This window comes from Stenella coeruleoalba (genome assembly GCF_951394435.1).
Source record: "Stenella coeruleoalba genome assembly, chromosome: 21".
Lineage (NCBI taxonomy): Eukaryota > Metazoa > Chordata > Mammalia > Artiodactyla > Delphinidae > Stenella > Stenella coeruleoalba.
The window spans coordinates 18,647,363-18,653,818 of record NC_137167.1 but is presented as its reverse complement, the minus strand read 5'-3'; the positions used below and the strand labels follow the sequence as shown (position 1 = coordinate 18,653,818).

Genomic DNA, 6,456 nt, shown 5'->3' with positions numbered 1-6,456 from the left:
ATATTTATTTTAGCATTTCTGGCATCCAGAAATGAATATCTGTCCTCATTTCATCCACAAGTCCCCCCCACCATGGTTAAAATATAAGAAAATATAACATCAGATACAAGTGTTTACTTATATATTTTTGACCAACCCATGTTTTTTCCCCAATGAACCGTATACTCTTTATCCCAATTCAGTAAATAAGTCAGCTCTACTTCTATTTGCTGTCTAGTTTTTTAATGAAGAAGCATTTGGGACCTGTCACTTGTATTGCTCCAGATCTCTTCATGGTGGTGGAATGGCCAGTCGTGTGTGTGGTATTTTTATTTATTTATTGGCCAGACTATTACCTCACCCTTTGCCGTGGGGCTTGAGTTGTGTGGAGGGTGGGACTGTGAAGGGGGCATTATTGTGAAGGGAGAAATTATTGAGAAGATAAATTGTTAAGGTGAAGAAGACTCTACCTCCAATCACACTGAGATTTGGATGGCTACCACATCTTGTGGTATTTGAAAATAATCGTCTTGGAGGTATCAGAGTGAAGAGTGCAGTGGTCAAGCACAGTGTTTCTTAGAAGAAGCAGTGTACCTTGGGCATCAGTCAGGGTGCTCTTGCCAAGGGCTGGCTCCTAGTCGTGCAGCATGCTTCTGTGAAGGGCAGTACTCTATCCTGATTCTACTGCTTCCATTTAACAATGGAGCTCTCATCTGCCCGTCATCCCTTGAGAGTACTTGTGTATCAAATATAATCAAATTTGTGGTGGTGGCAGAAGGACCTGATGTTCTGTCTTTGGGGTGCTCTGTTTTAACGATGGACCAATAAGTGGCTGGCAACTGATTTGTACTCAAAAATGAGTACACCATTTGACAACATTTTCATTTCCTTAGGGACATGCCAATGATTCCACGTCAAGGGATCACTGGAGAGTCCACTGGGGAGTCTTTCTGGGTTATATGGGCTGAGAGGTTAGAAAGTTGCCTGTGTAATCTTTAAGAAACCTGCCTGTCAGGAGGCCACGTGATCTAATGATGTTACTGCAGCAGAATACCCCATTGTGTCGGTATCCGTACCCAGCACTTACTTTCTTTGCATCCTGTTTAGTGATGTGAGTTTCAAGGACAAACATTTTGTCCCACTCAGTGCATAATTTATATGTTCGAAATAACAACACTCCCATAAAAGTTATTGTTTGGTGAAGGGCCCTTGAATTTAGTTTTTCTGTTAAATTGTTCTATCATTTTTAGTTGTCAAACTAATAAGGGAAGGCAGAGCCTCAAGTACAGTTATTTCCAACGGCTACCCCAATGTGCCAGCTCTAAAATGAATACATCTTCTACTTGAATCAGATCAAGGACACCTGTCTAAATGTTACCTTATTAGATTATAATGCAGTGCTAAAGAATTTATCCTATAGTAGGGCCATTCTGGCCAGACAAAGGCACACTGTATTGACGACCAAAATTAACAGGTCATAATTAGCATCTAAAAGGATGCATTTGCTACATCAGTGACCACAGATTACCAAAAGGTTGATTCAAGGTCCATCTCTATTTTGGACCAGTCAAACCAGGGTTCAAGGGGTAAGTGGTGTGTGAGGTTAGTCCCAGTTTCTTCAACATCCCTGCTATGAAATTTATTATAGTCCTACTGCACCGTGGTACTTTCCACATTTGCAGCAGTGTGGTTCTAGAGCTTCCCTTTTGGCAGGTCCAGTTGTTGGGGGTTCTACTCTTTGACATTTGAAGGCTCTTTCCATCCCTAGAATTACAATAAATCCCTTGCAATTACACACTCAGGGAAAGGAAATACCACCCCAGGAAAACTTCTTTGGTCCTCTGTGTCCGGCCACTATCCTAACCCAGGAACCACAGCTACTTCTCCTCCATATCTTTCAATAGTCAAAAAAATTTCTCTCCTTATGTTCAAGTTTCCCAGAATGAATGTTATCTTTGATCCTGTATCTAAAAGTTCCTGAGATTCTTGAAAATTATCCTTTGTTCAAAACAAGTCTCGGGGTTTAGAGTCTCTCCAGGCCAATCTAACGTTTTACTGGACCCGATGTTAAGGACTTTGGGGCAGATTGTCCTTCCCTTTGAGAGACTGGGTCTGATCTCCAGACTTGAGTGCCAGGGTTCTTAAATTAAGAAAGATCAGAAGAAATCAAAGGAAACACTTTGGAAGTTGTCCTTTGTTTTCCATGTGCAGGGAGTTTATCCTTAGGATTTACGAAGCCCTTGTCTCAGTGTTCCCTCTCTTGGCTCAGCTCCCAGTGATTTTGAAGTGGCTTGTTGCTATCTGTGTGGAGGGTTTGCCAAGGTTGTTGCCATAGCTGCCGTGCCTGCAAGTTTAGCTGATTCTTCTGCCCTATTGATCTCCTCTGAACCTTAGTAAGTTGTCAGTGTTTCTCTTGTGAATGGAGGATGTGATTCCAAATCTAATGACCCTTTGTCTTAGCCCATAGGGAAATTGTTGTGTAGACAGTGAGCCCAATCGAAATTCATATCTTTCCATTAGCCTATTCTCCAGCTATTTCCCATGAAATTCATGCTTCCATAGAAAGCTTTTGGGAGTTAGAAACATAACCCTTTGGGAGAGACTCAAGATGATCATTTCTTTGCATTTCGGCATAAAGATAATCATCTGAATTGTTAGGTTCACCTAGCCTGCTGGTCAGGATGGTCCCTATTTGAAGTTCTTTCTTTCTAGTCTCCTTGATCCCTTGCTTATCAGTTTTCCATGATGGGGTTGCTCTACTATTCCTTGCTTATCAGTTTTCTATGATGGGGTTACTCATCTTGGTTTCCAAGATTTCCCTACCCACAGAATCAAAGCATTAATTTCAAAGGGGTGTCCACTTCTTCCTCTCACATATTCTATTCATTACCTCTCCTTTTTCTAAATTGTGGTAAAATATACATAAATTTACCTTTTTGAAACAATTAAAAATGTACGGTTCTATGGTATTAGGTACATTCATGTTGTTGTGCAACCATCCCCACCATTCATCTCCAGAACGTTTTCTTCTTCCCCACCTGCAACTCTGATCCAGTGAACACTAACTTCTCATTCTCCTCTCCTCTCAGCCTTTGGCAACTACCATTCTACTTTCTGCTTCTGTGAATTCAGCTGCTTTAAGAACCTCGTATAAGTGGAATCACACATTATTTGTCCTTTTGTAACTGGCTTATTTCACTTAGCATAATGTTTTCAAGGCTTGTCTATGTTGTAGCACGTGTCAGACTTTTAAGGCTGAATAGTGTTTAATTGTACATATATACCATATTTAGTTTACACATTCTTCTGTTCATGGACACAAGGGTTGTTTCCACCCTTTGTCTATTTTGCAAAGCTGCTATGAACATGGGTGTACAAATATTTATTCAAATTCCTACTTTCATTTCCTTTGGTCATACTTTAAACAGGTTTTAAAAATGTTCTTTAAAAATTTTTATTGTGGTATAATTTACATAGAATAATTCAAAGATTTTAAGTGTAGCATTTTATGGCTTTTGACAAATATTGATATATACACCTGTGTAACTCCCACTACACTCACGATATGGAATAAATCCATCAGGCCAGAAGGCTTCTCCTTGCCCATTTGTGGTCATTACTTCCTTCACCCACAGCTCAAGGAAACCACTAATCTGCTTACTGTCTCTGTAGATTAGCTTTTATTTTCTAGAATTTAGCATCGATGGAAACATTCAGTATGAACTCAATGTTTTTGAGATTTACCCATATTGCATGTATCAGAGGTATCTTTCTCTTTATTGCTGAGTAGTAGTTCATTGTAAGGCTATAACACAATTTGTTTATCTATTCAACAGTTGATGGACATCTGGTTGTTTCCAGGGCTATTGTGAATAAAACTGCTATGAACATATATTTTTCATTCTCTGGGATAAATATCTAGAGTGGAATTGCTGAGTTGTATTTATAATACACAGCCAACCAGTGTCCCAAAGTGGTTGTACCATATTACTTTTAAAAGAGCATCATAAGGACTTTCCTGGTGGTGCAGTGGTTAAGAATCCGCCTGCCAATGCAGGGGACATGGGTGGGAAGATCCCACATGCCGTGGAGCAACTAAGCCCACGCGCCGCAACTACTGAGCCTGCGCTCTAGAGCCTATGAGCCATAACTGCTGAGCCTGCGAACCACAACTACTGAAGCCCCTGTGCCTAGAGCCTGTGCCCGGCAACAAGAGAAGCCACTGCAATGAGAAGCCCACGCATCACAACAAAGAGTAGCCCCCGCTCGCTGCAACTAGAGAAAGCCTGCGTGCAGCAACAAGACACAACACAGCCAAAATAAATAAATAAATAAAATTAAAAAAAAATAAAAATTAAAAAAATAAAAGAGCATCATATAAGAGATCCAGTTGTTTTACTTGCTCATCAACACTTGGTATCAATAGTCTTTCTAGTTTTAGAAATTCTAGTGATAGCTCATGTAGTTCTAATTTGCATGTAATTTACATCTAAATGCATTTTATTTAATTAATTAAATTCCATAGTGACTAATGATGTGGAACGTGTTTTCATGAGGTTATTTGTCATCTGTATATCTTCTTCAGTAAAGCATTAGTTCAAATTTTTGCCCATATTTCTTGGGTTATTTATCGTATTATTATTGAGTTGTAAGAGTTCTATATATATTCTAGGTATAAGTTCTTTTTGAATATATATTTTGCAAATATTTTCTCTCAGTCTGTGGTTTATCTTTTCTTTCATTAACAGGGTCTTTTGAAGAGCAAAGTTTTAAATTTTGATAAAGTCCAATTTATGAAATTGTTTTCATTCATGCTGTTTGTTTTGTATCTAGAATTCTTTTGCCAAACCCAAAGTTGCTAAAGATTTCTCCTGTGTGTTCTTCTTGAAATTTTTATAGTTGTAACTCTTACATTTAGATCTATGATCCATTTTGAGATTATTTTTGCCTGTGAAATTTTTAGAATTTTATTTATCTTTTTTTTTGATGAAAGACTATTTAATTCTTCAAGAAAACAGACCAAATGTGTTTCACTGTGAACACTTTGTAGAGGCGAACTGAGGCTGCAGTACTTTAGTGGTTTTTTTTTTTAATATTTATTTGGCTTTGCTGGGTCTTCGTATGCGGGATCTTCAACGCCCCATGTGGGATCTTTAGCTGGGGCACACATGCGGGATCCAGTTCCCTGACCAGAGATCAAACCCAGGCCCCCTGCCTTGGGAGCGCACCGCACCACCGGGGAAGTCCCAGCACTTTAGTTGTGATGCAGTATTCTGCCAGGGTCGTGGGGACCTTCGCTCCATCCTTTTCTGCTTTGGCCTTAGTGGCTGACACCTGTTTCCTAATGATTTCGGCATATTCTTTGCCTTTTCCTGTACTGTCCCTCCCTTCCCTGAACATAACAGAAGCATCCACCTCGACTGGGGAGGAGGTGTTGGGCTCATTAAGCAATGAGATTATACTTAACAAGATAGTCCTGAGATTTTGAGTAGGGTTCCGCCTTTCAGAGGGCGGTTCTCCACTCTGCCGGTCGTCCACAGGCGGAGGAAGAATGGAAATGCATACGTCTCCACGCTCTTAAATGTTGGGGAGTCACATTTGGGTCAAGAATCTCAAGGTAGGTGGTGAATCCGTGTAATCAATAGGGAATTTAATATGAGCCTTGAAGTAGCCGCCTTCGTAGAGGGTGTTAGGCGGTCCGAAGACGACAACCTCCCTGTTGTAGAGGTCGGATTCATCCACCAGTGTGATGCGGCGCCCTCCACCGCTTCCTCCTGCAGGGATTTGAGCTCGAGGAGCAGGGCCTTCTGCGAACTGGTCATCTGCTACTGGGACCCAGTCCTCACAAGTGGGCGGGGGGGGGGGGGAGGGGGGAGGGGGACCAGGCCCTTCCCCGCCGCTTGCCCTGGGTGGGGCCGGACCCCGGCATCTTCACACACCCCGCGGCGGTACCAGGCCCCTGACGCCAGTGGGCTGGCCTGGTTCTTCTGCTCACATTCAGGCCGGGTCGGGGGAGGGCTGGAGAGAGTTAAAGAAATTCTGGGTTGTTCCCCGCCCCACCTTAACTGGGGGGGAGGGGGCGGTGAGAGGAGGTGAAAGTGGAGGAAGGCGTCCGAGGGCCCGGGATGGTGAGGGGACAGTGCCTAGCTTCCTGGACCTCTCCTAGAATTTAGTTTTTCTTTTCTTTTTTAAATTAATTTTTATTGGAGTATAGTTGATTTACAATCTTGTGTTCGTTTCTGCTGAATAGCAAAGTGAATCAGTTATACATATATCTACCCTTTTTTAGATTATTTTCCCATATAGGTCATTACAGAGTATTGAGTAGAGTTCCCTGTCCTATACAAAGGTTCTTATGAGTTACCTATTTTGTATATAGTAGTGTGTCTATGTCAATCCCAATTTCCCAGTTTATCCCTCCCTCTCCCCCTTGGTAACCGTTAGTTTGTTTTCTACATCTGTGACTCTATTTCTGTT

At 41.5% G+C, this 6,456-nt stretch overlaps 1 pseudogene across 1 annotated transcript; it reads right to left on the bottom strand.

The window, feature by feature from the left end:
• Window positions 1–5,175: 5,175 nt before the first annotated feature.
• On the bottom strand, window positions 5,176–5,801 carry LOC307179830 (ubiquitin-conjugating enzyme E2 R2-like; annotated as a pseudogene). The gene has a single exon. The product of its transcript is annotated as a ubiquitin-conjugating enzyme E2 R2-like (transcript).
• Window positions 5,802–6,456: the final 655 nt, after the last annotated feature.